This window comes from Bos indicus, chromosome 25 (assembly GCF_029378745.1).
Source record: "Bos indicus isolate NIAB-ARS_2022 breed Sahiwal x Tharparkar chromosome 25, NIAB-ARS_B.indTharparkar_mat_pri_1.0, whole genome shotgun sequence".
NCBI classification, from domain to species: Eukaryota; Metazoa; Chordata; class Mammalia; order Artiodactyla; family Bovidae; genus Bos; species Bos indicus.
In genome coordinates this window covers 16,397,188-16,418,851 of record NC_091784.1, presented here as the reverse complement: position 1 = coordinate 16,418,851, position 21,664 = coordinate 16,397,188, and the positions used below count along the sequence as shown (strand labels likewise).

Here is a 21,664-nt window from a genome sequence, read left to right as displayed (position 1 = left end):
CATTGAGATTAATGTTTGCTGTAGGCTTATCATATATGGCCTTTACTATGTTGAGGTAGGTTCCTTCTATGCTCATTTTTTGAAGAGTTTTAATCACAAATGGGTGCTGAATTTTGTCAAAGTATTTTTCTGCATCTATTGAGATTATCAGTTCAGTTGCTCAGTCACATCTGACTCTTTGTGACCCCATCGACTGCAGCACGCCAGGCTTCCCTGTCCATCACCAACTCCCGAAGCTTACTCAAACTCATGTCCATTAAGTTGGTGATGCCATCCAACCATCTCATCCTCTGTTGTCCCCTTCTCCTCCCACCTTCAATCTTTCCCAGCATCAGGGTCTTTTCAAATGAGTCAGTTCTTCACATCAGGTGGCAAAAGTATTGAGATTATCATTTGGTTTTTATCTTTCAATTTGTTAATATGATGTATCACATTGATTGATTTGGGTATACTGAAGAATCCTTGCATCCCTGGAATAAACCCAACTTGATCAGCTTTTTGATGTGTTGTTGAATTATGTTTGCTAAAATTTTGTTGAGGATTTTTGCATCTATGTTCATCAGTGATATTGGCCTGTAGTTTTCTTTTTTGTGTTGTCTTTGTCTGGTTTTGGTATCAGGGTGGTGGTGACCTCATGGAATGAGTTTGGAAGTGTTCCTTCCTCTGCAAATTTTTGAAACAGTTTTAGAAGGACAGGCATTAGCTCTTCTCTAAATGTTTGATAGAAGTGTCCTGTGAAGACATCTGGTCCTGGGCTTTTGTTTTCTGAGAGATTTTTGATCACAGCTTCAGTTTCATTACTTGTAATTGGATTGTTCATAATTTCTATTTCTTCCTGGTTCAGTCTTGGAAGATTTAACTTTTCTAAGAATCTGTCTATTTCTTCCAGGTTATCCATTTTATCCATATAGTTATTCATAATAGTCTCTTATGATCCTTTGTATTTCTGCATTGTCTGTTGTAACCTCTCCTTTTTCATTTCTAATTTTGTTTATTTGATTTTTCTCTCTTTTTTTCTTGATGAGTCTGTCGAAAGGTTTGTCAATTTTGTTTATCTTCTCAAAGAACCAGCTTTTAGTTTTGTTAATCTTTACTATTGTTTCATTCATTTCTTTTTCATTTATTTCTGCTTGGATCTTTATGATTTCTTTCCTTCTATTAATTTTGGGTTTTATTTGTTCCCCTTTTTCCAGTTGTTTTAGGTGTGAAGTTAGGTTCTCTATTTGATGTTTTCCTTGTTTCTTGAGGTAGGATTGTATTACTATAAACTTCCCCCTTAGAACTGATTTTGCTGCATCCCATAGGTTTTTGAGTTGTCGTGTTTTCATTGTTATTTGTTTCTAGAAATTTTTTGAGTTCCCTTTTGATTTCTTCAGTAACCTGTTGGTTATTTAGAAACGTATTGTTTAATCTCCATGTGTTTGTGTTTCTTACAGTTTTTTCTTGTAATTGATATCTAGTCTCATAACATTGTGGTCAGAGAAGATGCTTGATATGATTTCAACTTTCTTAAATTTACTGAGGTTTGATTTGTGATCCAAGATGGTGTTTATCCTGGAGAATGTTCCATGTGCACTTGAGAAGGTGTATTCTTCTGCAATTGGATGGAATGTCCCGAAGATATCAATGAGATCCATCTCATCTAATGTATCATTTAAGATACATTTTAATGTATTTAATGTGTTTCCTTATTAATGTTCTGGTTTGATGATCTGCCCATTGGTGTGAGTGGGGTTTCAAAGTCTTCTGCTATTATTGTGTTGCTGCCAATTTCTCTTTTTATGTCTGTTAGTGTTTGTCTTATGTATTGAGGTGCTCCTATGTTGGGCGCCTATGCACCCAACAATATTTACAATTGTTATGTCTTCCTCTTGGATTGATCCCTTGAACATTGCATACTGTCCTTCTTTATCTCTTGTAATATTCTTTATTTTAAGGTTTATTTTGTCTGATATGAGGATTGCTACTCCAGCTTTCTTTTGCTTCCCATTTACATGGAATGTATTTTTCCATCCTCTCACTTTCAGTCTATATGTGCCTTTAGGTCTGAAGTGGGTTTCTTGTAGACAGCATATATATGGGTCTTGTTTTTGTATCCATTCAGCCAGTCTGTGTCTTCTGGTTGGAGCATTTAATCCATTTACATTTAAAGTAATTACTGATATATATGTTCCTATTGCCATTTTCTTAATTGTTTGGGGTTGATTTTGTAGATCTTTTTCCTTCTCTTGTGTTTCTTGACTATATATGTCCATTTAATATTTGCTGTAAAGCTGGTTTGGTGGTGCTGAATTCTCTTAGCTTTTGCTTGTCTTAAAAGTTTTTTATTTCTCCATCAATTTTGAATAAGATCCCTGCCAGGTATAGTAATTTTGGTTGTAGATTTTTTCCTTGCTGTACTTTGAATATATCCTGCCATTCTCTTCTGGCCTGCAGAGTTTCTGCTGAAAGATCAACTGTTAAACGTATAGAGTTTCCCTTGTTTGTTACTTGTTGCTTTTCCCTTGCTGCTTTTAATATTCTTTCTTTGTGTTTAGTCTTTGTTAGTTTGATTTGTATGTGTCTTGGCATGTTTCTTGTTGGGTTTATCTTGTATGGGACTCTTTGCACCTCTTGGACTTGATTTAATATTTCCTTTTCCATGTTGGGGGAATTTTCAACTATAATCTGTTTAAAATTTTTCTTTTTTTTAAATTTAATTTTATTTTTAACTTTACAATATTGTATTGGTTTTGCCATATATCAACATGAATCTGCCACAGGTATACACATCTTCCCCATCCTGAACCCTCCTCCCACCTCTCTCCCTGTACCATCCCTCTGGGTCATCCCAGTGCACCAGCTCCAAGCATCCAGAATCGTGTATCGAACCTGGACTGGCGACTCGTTTCATATATGATATTATACATGTCTCAATGCCATTCTCCCAAATCATCCCACCCTCTCCCTCTCCCACAGAGTTCAAAAGACTGTTCTGTATATCAGTGTCTCTTTTGCTGTCTCGTATACAGGGTTATTGTTACCATTTTTCTAAATTCCATATATATGCGTTAGTATACTGTATTGGTGTTTTTCTTTCTGGCTTATTTCACTCTGTATAATAGGCTCCAGTTTCATCCACCTCCTTAGAACTGGTTCAAACGTATTCTTTTTAATGGCTGAGTAATACTCCATTGTATATGTGTACCACAGCTTTCTTATCCATTCATCTGCTGATGGACATCTAGGTTGCTTCCATGCCCTGGCTATTATAAACAGTGCTGCGATGAACATTGGAGTACACGTGTCTCTTTCAATTCTGGTTTCCTCGGTGTGTATGCCCAGCAGTGGGATTGCTGTGTGATAAGGCAGTTCTATTTCCAGTTTTTTAAGGAATCTCCACACTGTTCTCCATAGTGGCTGTACTAGTTTGCATTCCCACCAACAGTGTAAGAGGGTTCCCTTTTCTCCACACTTTCTCCAGCATTTATAATTTTTCTTATACCCTTTCTTTTTCTCTTCTTCTGGGACCCCTATACTTTGAATGTTGGTGCGTTTGGTATTGTTTCAGAGGTTTTTGAGGCTATTCTCAGTTCTTTTCATTCTTTTTACTTTATTCTGCTCTTCAGAAGTTATTTCCACCATTTTATCTTCCAGCTCATTGATTCGTTTTTCTGCTTCAGATATTCTGCTATTGATTCCTTCCAGAAAGTGAAAGTTACTCAGTCGTGTCAGACTCTTTGCAACCCCATGGACTATACAGTCCATGGGATTCTCCAGGCCAGAATACTGGTGTGGGTAGCCTTTCCCTTCTACAGGGGATCTTCCCAACCCAGGGATCAAACCCAGGTCTCCCACATTGCAGGTGGATTCTTTACCAGCTGAGTCACAAGGGAAGCCCAAGAATACTGGAGTGTGTGGCCTATCCCTTCTCAGAGGATCTTCCTGACGCAGGAATTGAACTGGGGTTTCCTGCATTGCAGGTTGATTCTTTAACAACTGAGCTATGAGGGAAGCCCGATTCCTTCTATAGTATTTTTAATTTCAGTAATTGTGTTGTTTCTATAATTCTTCTAAGTCTTGGTTAATTGATTCTTGCATTTTCTCTATTTTGTTTTCAAGGTTTCTGATCATCTTTACTATCATCATTCTGAATTCTTTTCCAGGTAGTTTGCTTACTTCCTCTTCACTTATTTGGACTTCTGTGTTTCTAATTTGTTCTTTCATTTGTGTAATATTTCGCTGCCTTTTCATTATTTTTTAAAACTTATTGTGTTTGACGTCTCCTTTCCAAAGGCTTCAAGGTTGAATTCTTTCTTCCTTTTGGTTTCTGGCCTCCTAAGCTTGGTCCAGTGGTTGTGTAAACTTTGTATAAGGTGAGATTTGTGCTGAGTGTTTTGTATATTTGTTTTTCCTCTGAAGGGCAAGGCTGAGTGAGGTGGTAATCCTGTCTGCTGGTGACTGGGTTTATATTTTTGTTTTGTTTGTTGTTTAGATGAGGCATCCTGCACAGGGTGCTACTGGTGGTTGGGCGATGCTGGGTCTTGTGTTCAAGTGGGTTCCTTTGTGTGAGTTCTCACTATTTGATACTCCCTAGGGATAGTTCTCTGGTAGTCTAGGGTCTTAGAGTCAGTACTCCCACTCCAAAGGCTCAGGGCGTGATGTCTCTCTCTCTCTCTCTTTTTTTTTTCTTTAATGCTTAGTCTGGTTTCACTTGCTCAAGCAGAGGCCTTGCACCCAGCTCTTCAGACCAGAGCTCCTTCTGGAAAATGGCCAAGTGGACACCCCAGCTCATACGTTTACTTTTTTAAAGGAATCTCCATACTATTCTCCACAGTGACTGTATCAATTTACATTCCCACCAACAGCGCAAGAAGCAAAGTAGGGACATCAGGCAGATTCACAGTTTCTCAGATCTCATTTTTGCTCTGGGGTACAAAATAGAAATTTGGTAAAGAAAGCAGTCAGCAAACTATTTCCGAGGCTTTGGACCCAGCTGAGTGGGAAGGAGAGTGTCCATATTAGCAGCAGAGGGGAGAATAAGCCAGGAACAAGAATTTCGGGACAAAAGGTAGTTGAGCATTTTCTTCTGTTATTGTACAAAAATGGTAGGTTTCCGACATGGAGTTTCCATGTTAAAAAGAGGGAAGTGTCCTGGGGTGCAGTAGGTCCTATAGACTGCAGGCGCTCATGTTTCAGTAAGGAGAGCCTGGTTTGAATGAGCCACGACTTCCTTCAACTCTGGGCAGTCAGGAATTTCTCCTGGGCAGTCTCTCTGTGTCCCTCAAAGATCTCAACAAAGAGGGAACACGGGCTATAAAGACAGAAAAACCAGAAAAATCCAAATTTCAAGCCCTGCCCCATAGCTGATCAGTTGGACCACTTCCTTAACTAATCTGAGCCTCAGCTTCCTCTAAAATAGGGTATCAATCCTTGCTGTGTGGCTGTGAGCATCACATTTGCTATGTTATGACAGATAATAAGAAGTGGACAGTGCCTAGAAAAGTGGTCAGCAGTGGATAAAGGGTGATTTTCCTTCCTCTCTGAATGGAGGCTTCCAGATTATGTGGTTTCATTGGCAGCTTGGGCTATTTGCTGCCACAAACTGTTACACCATGGCCTGCCATTTCCACAGAGGAGCATTAATTCAAAGTCATACAGGTAGGAAAGGCTTAGGAGAAAGACTCCCTCATGTTCAGAAGACAGAGAAAAAAATTCAGGAGTCCAGGCAATAGAAATATTTGAATAATGACAGAGCCAGAACATTTGTAGCAGGTCAATAGACTGCTCTTCTCTCTCCAGTAAATTCTCCATCTTGAGTTTCTATAATATTGGCATCTTTGTTACAAAGCGACTTCTGAGCTATTACTCTTATGAAGGTGTATTGAATGCATTTGAAGGAGAATGCTGCTTTATTACAGACCAAGGGCCTTGTGTTGATGATTTACAGTGTGGAGGTGTACGCCTGCCTGATACCATCCACAGAAGTGACAAATCAGGCAAAGGGAATGAACTTATCTTGATGCCTGGCCTGTGTGTTCAGCCAGGACTCTGTTGACTGCAACTGACAGACACACAACTCAAAATAGTTTAAGGAAAAATGGAATTATAAGGACCTGGAGGGATCTCGTGAAGAACGGATGAATCAAGCCCAGGAAAAGGCAGGGATACAGGGAGACCTCAGGAACCATAAAACCAAGATTCAGATACACTGAGATTCTTCTTCCATTTCCTATAGCATCTGTCTGCTTGTTTCCTTTTTTCTTCTCTCTCATTGTACATGGTTTGTAGCTACACAGCAAAAAACACAGCTCCTGCTCTTTGAGGAAAATGCAGGTCGCTGCTGCAGTGGAGCCCCAGGCCACCCGCTTCTGTTCCTGACCCACCACTGTTCACTCTCCCCAGGAACAAGTTGGTCAGGAAGCCTCACCTTACCTGTGGCTTTTAAAGATACTGTAAGTTGGTGCAGTGGTAAGGAATCCACCTGCCAATGAAGGAGACACAGGTTCAATCCTTGGGTTGGGAAGATCCCTGGAGGTGGAATTGGCAACCCACTCCAGTATTCTTGCCTGGAAAATTCCATGGACAGAGGAGCCTGGCAGGCTACAGCCCATGGGGTATAAAGAGTCGGACATGACTGAGCAACTGAACACACACACACACACACACACACACACACACACTACTCCGTGGAGCCAGTGGTGGTGATTCACCAGATTAGAATCACCCTCAGCCGCAACATGAAGTCTTTGGAGAAGGTTAGTGCTGAGCTGACCATAGGTGTGAAGGAAAAGAACCTCAAACTGCAAGCATGGGTTCAGATGCCTACTGAGACTCTGAGAACAACTACAAGGATACAAGGAGGACTTGGAAAAGGTGGTTCTAAGACTTGGAATTATTTCCAGGCAAGGATGCACAAGCAACATTGACTTGCACATTCTGAGATTGTCAAACAGATCACTTCTATCATCACTGAGTCAGGAGTTGAGGTTGAAGTCACCATTGCAGATGCTTAAACCTTTTTAATAAATTGATAAAGTGAAAGTGAGAAGTGAAAGTGTTAGTCGCTCACTTATGTCTGGCTCTTCATGATGCTGTGCACTGTAGCCTGCCATTCTCGCCCCTCTGTCCATGGAATTCTCCAGGCAGGAATACTGGAATGGGTGGCCACTGCCTTCTCCAAGGATCTTCCCAACCCAGGGATGAAACCCAGGTCTCCCATGTTGCAGGCAGATTCTTTTACCATCTGAGCCACCAGAGAAGCCCCCAATAAATTGATAATCAGTTGTTTAAAAAAATGGCTCCTGCTAACTCCTGATTTTTCTACTTATGATGTCAGTCATTCTAGAGATACTGAACTCATTTCCTCAATGCCAGTCTAAACAGCCTCATGAATGGACTCACTGGCTTAGCAGGGGTCAGGGACACCTTCTTTGGTCACTCAGTTCTTCCGGTGCAGAGAAGTATGCTCTGATGGGCCCATTCTGGATCAGATGTCTGCTCCTGGACCAGCTACCAGTGACAGGAGATGCAGGGTCATGTGAGAACACGGTCCCTCTAAAGGAAAACAAATGGATGTTGTAGGTGGAGGGACAATTTGGAGAAAAAGAGGCAGGCTGGCCAGACAAAACCAAAGATGGAATTTACCCTTCTCTTCTGGAAGTAAACACAGGAAGAACTTACTTGCTTCAAGTTTTACTCACTTATTTACTTCTCTTCCCTTATGCATTAATTCATTCAAACACTGAACACTTGTTAGAGCACTACCTGTCAGGTCATGATCATTTTCTTGGTTTAGAATAAAGGAAAGATTCCTCCTCCTACTGCGGCTACGTTCCCCTCACACTTTTCTGTTTCCGCTAGAGAAACTCTTACCCCACTTGCCAGTGAATGGCAGCTTCTAGACCATTTCAAGTCCATGACCACCCTTGTCGAGCAGTCTGTTCTCTTTGAAACAGCCAGCAATGGGCAAATATCACAACAGATATTGCCAATGTCTCAATAGTCACATAGACGCACATACATATACACAGACAGACACACACACACATAAACACACACAGAGGCCAGGATGCAGTACTAGAAACTGAGAAATCACTGTATTTTCCTCTGGTGAATAGAGCATTTTGTCAGCCACATTCAGTTTATTGGATTTATTTGCCTCCTATAGGAGGCCTAAAGGCTTCCCAGGTTGTGCTAGTGGTAAAGAACTCGCCTGCCAATGCAGGAGACAAAAGACATGGGTTTGATTCTTGGGTTGGGAAGATCCCCTGGACGAAGGCATGGCAAACCACTCCAGTATTCTTGCCTGGAGAATCCCATGGACAGAGGAACTTGGCAGGCTACGGTCCAGAGGGTCGCAACGAGTTGGACATGACTGAAGAGACTTAGCCTACACACACACACACACACACACACACACACACACACACACGAGACCTATAACATAAAGAAACTCTGAACTCAGGGAAGACTCACTGGGTTTCTTTGAACAAGAGTTACTATCTCTTTGTCCTCAAATTTTCTAGTCTGAAAAGTAAAAAGATTGAATATGAAATAGATCCTTACAGCCAGTTTTGGGAGAGGAAAAACTAGGTCCTAAATTTTCAAAACTCTGAGTCTCACAAAGGAGTCTTTCCGATATTCCAGGTTGTGTTGGGTGGTCAAGTTCTACTCTGGCCTTTCCTTCCTTCCTTCCTTTTCTTCTTTCTATCTTTTTCTTTGCTTCTTTTTTTCTATCATTCTCTGCCATATTCATTTTTTCTCTCTGTGTGTATTTTCTGCCACACTGTAACTTCTAGAAGACCAAGATGAACACTTATCCATTGTATCCCAAATGCCCATAATAGACACTGAATAAATGTTTATTGGGCTTCCCAGCTGGCACTAGTTTTAAAAAACCTACCTGTCACTGCAGGAGACTTAAGAGATGTGGGTTTGATCCCTGGGTGGGGAAGATCTCATGGAGGAGGGCATGGCAACACACCCCAGTATTCTTGCCTGAAGAATCCCATGGATGGAGGAGCCAGAAGGCTGTAATCCATGGGTTGCACACAATCAGACACAACTGAAGTGACTTAGTATGCATGCAAATGTTTATTTAAAAAAAGGATGGGTAGATATGAGACATACTCTGCTGGTCAGCCTCACTTGTCCACAAAAGTATCTTATCCTGCTGTGAGCAAGATATGTGATTACACTGACTATTGTGAGTGTGCAGATTAGGGAATTTAGGCTGTCGGGTCACACAAAAGCCACCAGAATTCACATCTCCTTAGATGTTCTCCTAACCTGGATCCACAGACAATCCTGGTCTAGCGGGTATAACAGAGACCCATGAGCACACATTCAATCCACTATTAATGAGAAGGGTCCAGGCTACTCAGATACTTTTTAAAAAGAAATCTTAATAACAGTTACTGAGCCCTTACTATGAGTCTGGCACCAGCTAAGAGCCTTGACATTATCAAACCAGTGGGTCTTATTCAGAGTGACTTTGCTTCCAGGGACGATGGGCAAGGTCTGGACACAATTTTGATCGTCACTCTGGAGGGGTTTAATGCTTGTATGTAGTGGGAAAGGCCAGGGATCCTGCTAAACATCCCGTAATACGCCAGACAAACCCCCGCAACAATGAGTCCATCCCCAAGTCAATAGTGCCAAGGGTGAGAAATTCTGATCTAAATGAATCCCATCGACAGCATTATTATTATTATTTTCCTGATTAGACTAAAGAGAAATCTGATAAATATGTTATTTGCCCAAGTACCACTGAAGTTTTGGGTCGAAACCCCCTGCTCTTACTACTGAGCCTATAACTCTTGGCAGGTCTTACCTACAAGGAAGAACTAAACAGGGAACTTGACAGTGACAATCCCGAACCTACTTAGCATGCTGGGCCTTGAAGATCACCCGCTGCTCCAACAGCAGATTTTTTACCTAGTTTCGTGTAAGGAACTGAAGATGTTACAGTGGCCAGACCTGGGAGTATCTTTAAATTGAATCCAGTTCCTCCTATTGAAACATAATAACTTTCAAACTAATCTAGTCTCTTCATTACCAGTGCTATAGCCAGTTGTCGAAATCTCTTTTGAGTTAGTAGTTAAAAGGCCCAGCCACACATCCGTAACGTTATTGTTGCTGGCTAAAATCCTTTGCAACAACACAAACATCACTCAGAATCAAATTATCAGATGTGCCGACAAGATGCTTCTCGATTTAATAGTGTGGTAAATGATGGCTGGGAGATGTTCTTTGAAGCTGTGGAGGCAAATGTGAAAGCTAATTCAATTCTCAAATGAATAAAAGTGAGAAACTGTTCTTATAAACCTGATATTACCAGAGATAGGGCCAGAGCCTGCTGCTGTCTTGCATGGGGGAGGAGAGAAGTGTAGAATTTACTTTATTTCTGATAATAAAGAGTTGGGATCTGCGACCACATAGGTTTGACCTTGGTCCCCGGCAGAGGACTTGAGCAGGAGTGAGGGCTCATTTCCAACTCAGTTGAGAGGCGGGCATCGTCTGTCATCAGTTCCCCTGGGGGCCTCTTAAGAGAGGAAGGGGTCCCCTGAAGCGGCATCCAAGGCCTCGGGGAAATCACATTCCTGCTTATTAGACTTGGAGAGTATATAATAGGATTTCCTGAGAGCAAAGGGGATCTCAGATTACCTAGGCCACTGACTCTCCAATTACTCACCAGGACCCCAGGTTTTCACATAGGCATCTCAGGAATAAGGAGAAGGAAGCTTTGGAAGACACTTGGGGCCTGGAATTTGCTTTAATTTATTATACATACAGCTGACCCTTGAGCAACATAGGCTTAAGGCACACAGGTGCACTTAAATGCGGGTTTTTTTCCTGCAGGAAATAAATTCTAAAACACTATGTGATCTGTGTTTGGTTGAATCGGTGGACATGGAACCATGGGTGTATGTGGACTAGAAAGCTGTATGTGGATTTTTGACTGTGTGGGGGTCAGCACCTCTATGGCCTGCTTTGTTTGAGGATTGGGTGTATACATATTGGGCTTTGTTTCTAAGTCACTCAGTCGTGTCCAACTCTTTATGACCCCACAGACTGTAGCATGTCAGGCTTCTCTATCCTCTGTCATCTCCTGGAGTTTGGGCAAACTCATGTCCATTGAGTCGGTGATGCCATCTAACCATCTTATCCTCTGTCGTCCCCTTCTCCTCCTGCCTTCAATCTTTCCCAGCATCAGGGTCTTTCCCAATGAGTCAGCTCTTCGCATCAGGTGGCCCAAGTACTGGAGTTTCAGCTTCAGCATCAGTCCTTCTAATGAATATTCAGGACTGATTTCCTTTACAATTGACTGCTTTGATCTCTTTGCTGTACAAGGAACTCTCAAGAGCCTTCTCCAACACCACAGTTCAAAAGCATCAACTCTTTGGCGCTCAGCCTACTTTATGGTTCAACTCTCACATCCATACATGACTATTGGAAAAACCATAGTTTTAACTATATGGACCTTTGTTGACAAATAATGTCACTGCTTTTTAATACACTGTCTAGGTTTGTCATAGCTTTCCTTCCAAGAGCAAATGTCTTTTAATTACATGGAAGCAATCACCGTCCACAGTGATATTGGAGCCCAAGAAAATAAAATCTGTCACTGTTTTCATTGTTTCCCCATCTATTTGCCATGAAGTGATGGGACCAGATATCATGATCTTTGCTTTTTAAATGTTGAGTTTTAAGCCAGCTTTTTCACTCGTCTCTTTAACCTTCAACAAGAGGCTCTTAAGTTCCTGTTCCCTTTCTGCCATAAGGGTGGTGTCATCTGCATATCTGAAGTTATTGATGTTTCTCCCCTGCAATCTCAATTCCAGCTTATGCTTCATCTGAATTAGATCTGATAGAATGTCTGAAGAACTATGGACAGAGGTTCATGACACTGTAGAGGAGGCAGTGATGAAGACCATCTCCAAGAAAAACAAATGAAAAAGGCAAAATGGTTGTCTGAGGAAGCCTTACAGACAGCTGAGAAAATAAGAGAAGCTAAAGGCAAAGGACAAAAGGAAAGAAATACCCATCTGAATGCAGAGTTCCAAAGAAGAGCAAGGAGAGATAAGAAAGCCTTCCTCAGTGATCAATGCAAAGAAATAGAGGAAAACAATAGAGTGGGAAAGACTGGAGATCTTGTCAAGAAAATCAGAAATACCAAGGGAACATTCCATGCAATAATGGGCACAATAAAGGATAGAAATGGTATGGACCTAATAAAGGCAGAAGATATTAAGAAAAGGTTGCAAGAATACATGGAAGAACTATACAAAAAAGATCTTAATGACCCAGATAACCACGATGGTGTGATCATTTACCTAGAGCCAGACATTCTGAAGTCCAAAGTTAAGTGCGCATTAGGAAGCATCACTACAAACAAAGCTAGTGGAGGTGATGGCATTCCTGCTGAGCCATTTCAAATCCTAAAAGATGATGCTATGAAAGTGCTGCACTCAATATGCCAGCAAATTTGGAAAACTCGGCAGTGGCCACAGGACTGGAAAAGGTCAGTTTTCTTTCTTTTTTTTTTAACTTTATTTTATTTTTAAACTTTACAATATTGTATTGGTTTTGCCAAACATCGAAATGAATCCACCACAGGTATACCTGTGTTCCCCATCCTGAACCCTCCTCCCTCCTCCCCCCCCCCCACACCCTCCCTCTGGGTCGTCCCAGTGCACCAGCCCCAAGCATCCAGTATCGTGCATCAAACCTGGACTGGTGACTCGATTTATACATGATATTATACATGTTTCAATGCCATTCTCCAAAATCTCCCCACACTCTGCCTCTCCCACAGAGTCCATAAGACTGATCTATACATCAATGTCTCTTTTGCTGTCTCGTACACAGGGTTATTGTTACCATCTTTCTAAATTCCATATATATGCATTAGTATACTGTATTGGTGTTTTTCTTTCTGGCTTATTTCACTCTGTATAATAGGCTCCAGTTGCATCCACCTCATTAGAACTGATTCAAATGTATTCTTTTTAATGGCTGAGTAATACTCCATTGTGTATATGTACCACAGCTTTCTTATCCATTCATCTGCTGATGGACATCTAGGTTGCTTCCATGTCCTGGCTATTATAAACAGTGCTGCGATGAACATTGGGGTACACGTGTCTCTTTCCCTTCTGGTTTCCTCAGTGTGTATGCCCAGCAATGGGATTGCTGGATCATAAGGCAGTTCTATTTCCAGTTTTTAAAGGAATCTCCACACTGTTCTCCATAGTGGCTGTACTAGTTTGCATTCCCACCAACAGTGTTAGAGAGTTCCCTTTTCTCCACACCCTCTCCAGCATTTATTGCTTGTAGACTTATGGATTGCAGCCATTCTGACTGGCATGAAATGGTACCTCATAGTGGTTTTGATTTGCATTTCTCTGATAATGAGTGATGTTGAGCATCTTTTCATGTGTTTGTTAGCCATCTGTATGTCTTCTTTGGAGAAATGTCTATTTAGTTCTTTGGCCCATTTTTTGATTGGGTCATTTATTTTTCTGGAGTTGAGCTGTAGGAGTTGCTTGTATATTTTTGAGATTAGTTGTTTGTCAGTTGCTTCATTTGCTATTATTTTCTCCCATTCTGAAGGATGCCTTTTCACCTTGCTAATAGTTTCCTTTGTTGTGCAGAAGCTTTTAAGTTTAATTAGGTCCCATTTGTTTATTTTTGCTTGTATTTCCAATATTCTGGGAGGTGGGTCATAGAGGATCCTGCTGTGATGTATGTCGGAGAGTGTTTTGCCTATGTTCTCCTCTAGGAGTTTCATAGTTTCTGGTCTCACGTTGAGATCTTTAATCCATTTTGAGTTTATTTTTGTGTATGGTGTTAGAAAGTGTTCTAGTTTCATTCTTTTACAAGTGGTTGACCAGTTTTCCCAGCACCACTTGTTAAAGAGATTGTCTTTAATCCATTGTATATTCTTGCCTCCTTTGTCAAAGATAAGGTGTCCATATGTGCGTGTATTTATCTCTGGGCTTTCTATTTTATTCCATTGATCAATATTTCTGTCTTTGTGCCAGTACCATACTGTCTTGATAACTGTGGCTTTGTAGTAGAGCCTGAAGACAGGTAGGTTGATTCCTCCAGTTCCATTCTTCTTTCTCAAGATCGCTTTGGCTATTCGAGGTTTTTTGTATTTGCATACAAATTGTGAAATTATTTGTTCTAGCTCTGTGAAGAATACCGTTGGTAGCTTGATAGGGATTGCATTGAATCTATAAATTGCTTTGGGTAGTATACTCATTTTCACTATATTGATTCTTCCAATCTATGAACATGGTATATTTCGCCATCTATTAGTGTCCTCTTTGATTTCTTTCACCAGTGTTTTATAGTTTTCTACATATAGGTCTTTAGTTTCTTTAGGTAGATATATTCCTAAGTATTTTATTCTTTCCGTTGCAATGGTGAATGGAATTGTTTCCTTAATTTCTCTTTCAGTTTTCTCATTATTAGTGTATAGGAATGCAAGGGATTTCTGTGTGTTGATTTTATATCCTGAAACTTTACTATAATCATTGATTAGTTCTAGTAATTTTTTGGTGGAGTCTTTAGGGTTTTCTATGTAGAGGATCATATCATCTGCAAATAGTGAGAGTTTTACTTCTTCTTTTCCAATCTGGATTCCTTTTATTTCTTTTTCTGCTCTGATTGCTGTGGCCAAAACTTCCAAAACTATGTTGAATAGTAATGGTGAAAGTGGGCACCCTTGTCTTGTTCCTGACTTTAGAAGAAATGCTTTCAATTTTTCACCATTGAGGATAATGTTTGCTGTGGGTTTGTCATATATAGCTTTTATTATGTTGAGGTATGTTCCTTCTATTCCTGCTTTCTGGAGAGTTCTTATCATAAATGGATGTTGAATTTTGTCAAAGGCTTTCTCTGCATCTATTGAGATAATCATATGGTTTTTATTTTTCAATTTGTTAATGTGGTGTATTACATTGATTGATTTGCGGATATTGAAGAATCCTTGCATCCCTGGGATAAAGCCCACTTGGTCCTGGTGTATGATCTTTTTAATGTGTTGTTGGATTCTTTTTTTTTTTTTTTGGACCGGAGCTTCTTGAACTCCTCACAGGCCAGCCAGAACTCCAGGTTCTCCTCGCTGAACTCTGTCTTCAGGAAGGCGTGGAAGGGGGCCACTCCATTTTTACTGCTCAGCAGCAAGTCAAATGACTCTTTCCATCCCAGCACGTCTTCTGAGAAGTATTTGCCTTCTTGCTGTGTTTACTGCCCCACTCGAACTTGCCAACACTCCCGGTATCAGAGCCCAGTTCTGACTTATGAAGAAAGATCCCCAGCCGTGTCTTGAATTCTTTGGCTCTCTCCAGGCAGGAGGTGGGGAAGGCGGCCAGGGTCCGACACATGGCTACGGATGCAGGGCAGCACGTCTTGGGGACGATGGTAGCGGGCTCCAGCAGGCACCGCAGAACGCGAATACAGATGAAAGGCGGCCAGCGCTTGTCTGGGTTTACTCTGTTGTTGGATTCTGATTGCTAGAATTTTGTTGAGGATTTTTGCATCTATGTTCATCAGTGATATTGGCCTGTAGTTTTCTTTTTTTGTGGCATCTTTGTCAGGTTTTGGTATTAGGGTGATGGTGGCCTCATAGAATGAGTTTGGAAGTTTACCTTCCTCTGCAATTTTCTGGAAGAGTTTGAGCAGGTTAGGTGTTAGATCTTCTCTAAATTTTTGGTAGAATTCAGCTGTGAAGCCATCTGGACCTGGGCTTTTGTTTGCTGGAAGATTTCTGATTACAGTTTCAATTTCCGTGCTTGTGATGGATCTGTTAAGATTTTCTATTTCTTCCTGGTCCAGTTTTGGAAAGTTGTACTTTTCTAAGAATTTGTCCATTTCTTCCACGTTGTCCACTTTATTGGCATATAATTGTTGATAGTAGTCTCTTATGATCCTTTGTATTTCTGTGTTGTCTGTTGTGATCTCTCCATTTTCATTACTAATTTTATTGATTTGATTTTTCTCCCTTTGTTTCTTGATGAGTCTGGCTAATGGTTTGTCAATTTTATTTATCCTTTCAAAGAACCAGCTTTTGGCTTTGTTGATTTTTGCTATGGTCTCTTTTGTTTCTTTTGCATTTATTTCTGCCCTAATTTTTAAGATTTCTTTCCTTCTACTAACCCTTGGGTTCTTCATTTCTTCCTTTTCTAGTTGCTTTAGGTGTAGGGTTTGGAAAAGGTCAGTTTTCATTCCAATCCCAAAGAAAGGCAATGCCAAAGATGTTCAAACTACTGCACAATTGCACTCATCTCACACACTAGCAAAGTAATGCTCAAAATTCTTCAAGCCAGGCTTCAACAGTATATGAATCATGAACTTCCAGGTGTTTAAGCTGGATTTAGAAAAGGCAGAGGAACCAGAGATCAAATTGCCAATATCTGTTGGATCATATAAAAAGCAAGAGAGTTCCAGAAAAAACATCTGCTTTATAGACTATGCCAAAGCCTTTGACTGTGTGGATCACAACAAACTGTGGAAAATTCTGAAAGAGATGGGAATACCAGACCACTTTACCCCTCTCCTGAGAAATCCGTATGCAGGTCAAGAAGCAACACGTAGAACCAGATATGGAACAATGGACTGGTTCCAAATTGGGAAAGGAGTACGTCAATGCTGTATATTGTCACCCTGCGTCTTTAACTTATATGCAGAGTACATCATGTGAAATGCCAGACTGGATGAAGCACAAGCTGGAATCAAGATTGCCAGGAGAAATATCAATAACCTCAGATATGCAGATAACACCACCCTTATGGCAGAAAGCGAACAGGAACTGAGGAGCCTCTTTATGAAAGTGAAAAAGTTGGCTTAAAACTCAATATTCAAAAAACAAAGATAATGGCATCTGGTCCCATCACTTCGTGGCAAATCGATGGGGAAACAATGACAGACTTTATTTTATTGGGCTCCAAAATCACTGTAAATGGTGACTGCAGCCATGAAATTAAAAGATGCTTGTTCCTTGGAAGAAAAGCTATGACCGATATAGACAGCATATTAAAAAGCAGAGACATTACTTTGCTGACAAAGGTCCATCTAGTCAAAGCTATGGTTTTCTCAGTAGTCATTTATGGATGTGAGAGTTGGACCATAAAGCAGGCTGAGCACTGAAGAATTGATGCTTTTGAACTGTGGTGTTGGAGAAGACTCTTGAGAGTCCCTTGGACAACAAGGAAATCAAAGCAGTCAATCGTAAAGGAAATCAGTCTTGAATATTCATTGGAAGGGCTGATGCGGTATTTGAAGGTCCAATACTTTGGCCACCTGATGTGAAGAACTGACTCACTGGAAAAGACTCTGATGCTGGGAAAGGTTGAAGGCAGAAAGAGAAGGGGACAACAGAGGATGAGATGGCTGTATGGCATCACCAACTCAATGGACATAAATTTGAGTAGGCTCCTGTAGTTGGTGATGGATAGGGAAGCCTGGTGTGTGGTAGTCCATGGGGTTGCAAAGAGTCGGACACAATTGACCAACTTAACTGAACTGAAACGGGGTGACAATATCCAACCTTTACATACTCCTTTTCCAGTTTTGAACCAGTCCATTGTTCTATGCCTAGTTCTAACTGTTGCTTCTTGACCTGCATACAAATCTCTCAAGAGGCAGGTAAGGTAGTCTGGTATTCCCATCTCTTTAAGAATTTTCCACAGTTTGTCATGATCCACACAGTCAAAGGCTTTAGTTTAGTCAATGAAGCAGAAGTAGATGTTCTTCTGGAACTCTCTTGGTTTTTCTATGATCCAATGGATGTTAGCAATTTGACCTCTGGTTCCTCTGCTTTTTCTAAATCTAGCTTGTACATTTGGAATTTCTCCATTCATGTACCGTTGAAGCCTAGCTTGAAGGATTTTGAGCATTACCTTGCTAGCATGTGGGCTTCGGGATAAGATATTATCTAGAGAAAAAGATATTTTGCTGCTCAAAGTCATAAACTCCACTAATCTCTTCACTTAGATGAGGAAAACTAGGCCCAAGGCCACCCAACCAGTCAAGGGCTACACTCCAACACCAATTCTCTGACAGCAACTGGGTACCCAATGATTCAGCTCAAGTCTGATACTAACTGCTTGGAGTTTGCTCAAACTGCTGATGCTGGCCACAAGTCCCAAGAGCCACCCACATGTCTCCCTGACCAACGTGGCTATAAATTTGGTGGTCCCTATGATCCCCTGGGAAGGACAGGGAATCCTGTGTGCTGCAGTCCACGAAGTCACAAAGAGTTGGGCACGACTTAGCAACGGAACAGCAACAATAATGATCCCCCTTCAGGTGTGATGATTACCTATTAATAGAAGGACTCAAAGAACTCAGGGAGTACACATTTGTGATTATTATTTTAATATAAAGGATAAAAATGTATGGCCAGATGAAGAGATTCATAAGATAACAAAGTTTGGGAAGACCCCAAGAACAGCAGGTTCTGAATCTGTGAAGTCTGGGGATGTACCATCCTACCTGTGCAGCCACAGGTCACCAACCAGGGAACCTCTGTGTCTTCTTGGTCAGAGTTTTTGTCCAGTTTTATTAGTTAGGTGCAATTGATTAAGTCATTGACCTTGTGACTGAACTCAACCTTCAGCAGATCTCCCCTCCCAAGGAGGTCTGAGCAGAATGGGCTGAAATTCTTGAGCACACATTTGGAGAAAACTCTAATTTGACAAGATAAATGTGCTCCAGTGTTTATAACAGATTTATTCATAATAACCAAGACATGAAGATAACCTCAATATCCATTGGCAGATGAATGAATATAGAAGATGTGGGGTGTGTGTGTGTGTGTGTGTGTGTGTGTGTGTGTGTGTGTGTGTGTATAAATGGGTGCTCAGTCACTCAGTCATGTCTGACTCTGTGTGACCCCATGGACTGTAGCCCGCCAGGCTCCTCTGTCCATGGAATTTTTCTGGCAAGAGTACTATAGTGGATTGTCATTTCCTACTCCAGGGGATCTTCCTGACCTAGGGATCCAACCAATGTCTCTTGGGTCTCCTTCATTGGCAAGCAGATTGTTTACCAGCTGGGAAGCCTATACACACACACACACACACACACACAATGCAATATTATCCAGCCACAAAAAAGAATGAAAAAAAATTCCATTTGCAGCAACATGGATAGACCTGGAGATTATCATCCCAAGTGAATTAAGTCAGATAGATAAAGACAAATATCATTTAATATCACGTATGGGCATGCATGCTAAGTCACTTCAGTCATGTCCAACTCTTTGTGACCCCGTGGACTATAGCCCACCAGGTTCCTCTGTCCATGGGACTCTCCAGGCAAGAATACTGAAGTGGGTTGCCATGCCTTCCTTCAGGGGATCTTCCCAACCCGGAGACTGAACCCGCGTCTCTTATGTCTTCAATGTTGGCATGAGGGTTCTTTACCACTAGTGCCACCTGGGAAACCCGATATCACTTATATGTGGAGTCTAAAAAAAATGATACAAACTAACTTATTTGCAAAACAGAAATAGACTTACAGACCTAGAAAGCAAATTTATGGTTACGAAAGGCAAGTGGTGGGGGAAGAGATGAATTACGAATTTGGGATTAACAGATGCAAACTACTATACTAAAATAGTAAACAACAAGAAAACAAACAAGGGCCTCCGATGAAGAACAGAAAACTGTGCTCAATGTCTTATAATAACCTATAATGGAAAAGAATCTGGTAACAAATACACACACACACACACACACATATAACTGAATCTCTTTGCTGTACACTTGAAACTAACCCAGCATTTTAAATTAAATTCAGTTCAGTTCAGTCGCTCAGTCGTGTCCAACTCTTTGCGACCCCATGAATCGAAGCACGCCAGGCCTCCCTGTCCGTCACCAACTCCCAGAGTTCACCCAAACTCATGTGCATTGAGTCGGTGATGCCATGCAGCCATCTCATCCTCTGTTGTCCCCTTCTCCTCCTGCCCTCAATCCCTCCCAGCATCAGGGTCTTTTCCAATGAGTCAACTCTTCACATGAGGTGGCCAAAGTATTGGAGTTTTAAGGCAATGGCACCCCACTCCGGTACTCTTGCCTGGAAAATCCCGTGGATGGAGGAGCCTGGTGGGCTGCAGTCCATGGGGTTGCTAAGAGTCGGACACGGCTGAGCAACTTCCCTTTCACTTTTCACTTTCATGCATTGGAGAAGGAAATGGCAAGCCACTCCAGTGTTCTTGCCTGGAGAATCCAAGGGGCGAGGGAGCCTGGTGGGCTGCCGTCTATGGGGTCGCACAGAGTCGGACACGACTGCAGCACCCTTTATGTTTTATGTTATAACTAAACTTTAATAAAAGAAAAATAACAGAGTGGGGCTAGAAGTTCCAATCCTCTAATCTCACACACAGTGTTTCTTATGTGGCCAGATCCTCCCTTGAAACTTAGTTTCAAGGGAAACTAACTATCCTCCATGAATCACCTCTTTACATAAACTCAGGTGCACTCAAAAGGGGCTCCTTAGGAACAACAAGGTTCTCCTAGCACTTAGGAAATTCCAAAGGTATTTGAAGCTCTGTGCCAGGAATCAGAGACAAAGACCAGATTTTTCTTCTTTATAATCATACCCCCAGGGCAGAGTTTGACACCATCACTCTTCCTTTCTCTCACCCCAGATTTCCTCCAGAGAACTACCTGAATGTTTTCAGAGTGTAGTGATCTGTTGTTTTACAGAGGAGTAAAAGAGACTGAGAGACGCTGAGACCTCCGTGGCTAAGCTGCTGTGAAACTTTGGTCTCTAAATCTGAATTCCCTGAGATTCTCTGGAGGGTTCCATGTTTGTGTCCTGTGGTTACTCTAGCCAGTTATCACAAACTTAGTGACTTTAAAACACATTTATTAGCTTACAGATCTGAAGGCTGGAAGTCTGAAATGAGTCCTCAGGGCTATGTTCCTTCTGGAGGCTTGGTGAGAACCTGTTTCCTTGACCTTTTTGTCTTCCAAGGCTCTTTTGCATCTTTTTATTTATGATCTTCTTCCTCTGTCTTCAAGCCTGCAGTGTAGCATCTTCAAATCCTTTCTTTCTCTCTCCCTCTGTTTCCATCATGACATGACTTTCTGACTAACTCTGACTCTTCTGTACCTCTCTTTTAAAGACCCTATAATTGTATCAGGCTCACCAGAGCTTCCCTGGTGGCTCAGATGGTAAAGAAAATACCTGCAATGCAGGAGACCTGGGTTCAACCCTGGGTTGGGAAGATCCCCTGGAGAAAGGAATGGCAACCCACTCCGGTATTCTTGCCTGGAGAATCCCATGGACAGAGGAGCCTGGTGGGCTACAGTCCATGGGGTCTCAAAAGAGTCAGATGTGATCGTCTAACACTTTCACTTTTCACTTTCACCAGGATGATCTTCCATCTCAAGATCCTTTACTTGATCCCATTTGTCTTATAAGGTAAGATGCAGTTTCTGGGCAAGAGGACATAAATAACTTTAGGAGGACCCTGTTCAGTGGACCATGGTTCTGTGGTTCTACCATCATGGGCTTGGATTTTTTTTTGGCCTCAGCCCATTTTTTTTTACATCACAGATGAATGGTAACCACTGTTGCAGAGGAGGAGACCTTGTCTCCTTTCTCCAAGTTTGTTTTTCTGGTTGGCTCATTCCAAGTTTTGCTAAGGGGTGAGGATCTCTCA

The 21,664-nt window shown here is 41.4% G+C and overlaps 1 pseudogene; it reads left to right on the top strand.

Annotated features, from left to right (window-relative positions):
• Nucleotides 1–6,995, top strand: part of LOC109578117 (small ribosomal subunit protein uS10-like) — a 54,634-nt pseudogene extending 47,639 nt beyond the window's left edge.
• Nucleotides 6,996–21,664: the final 14,669 nt, after the last annotated feature.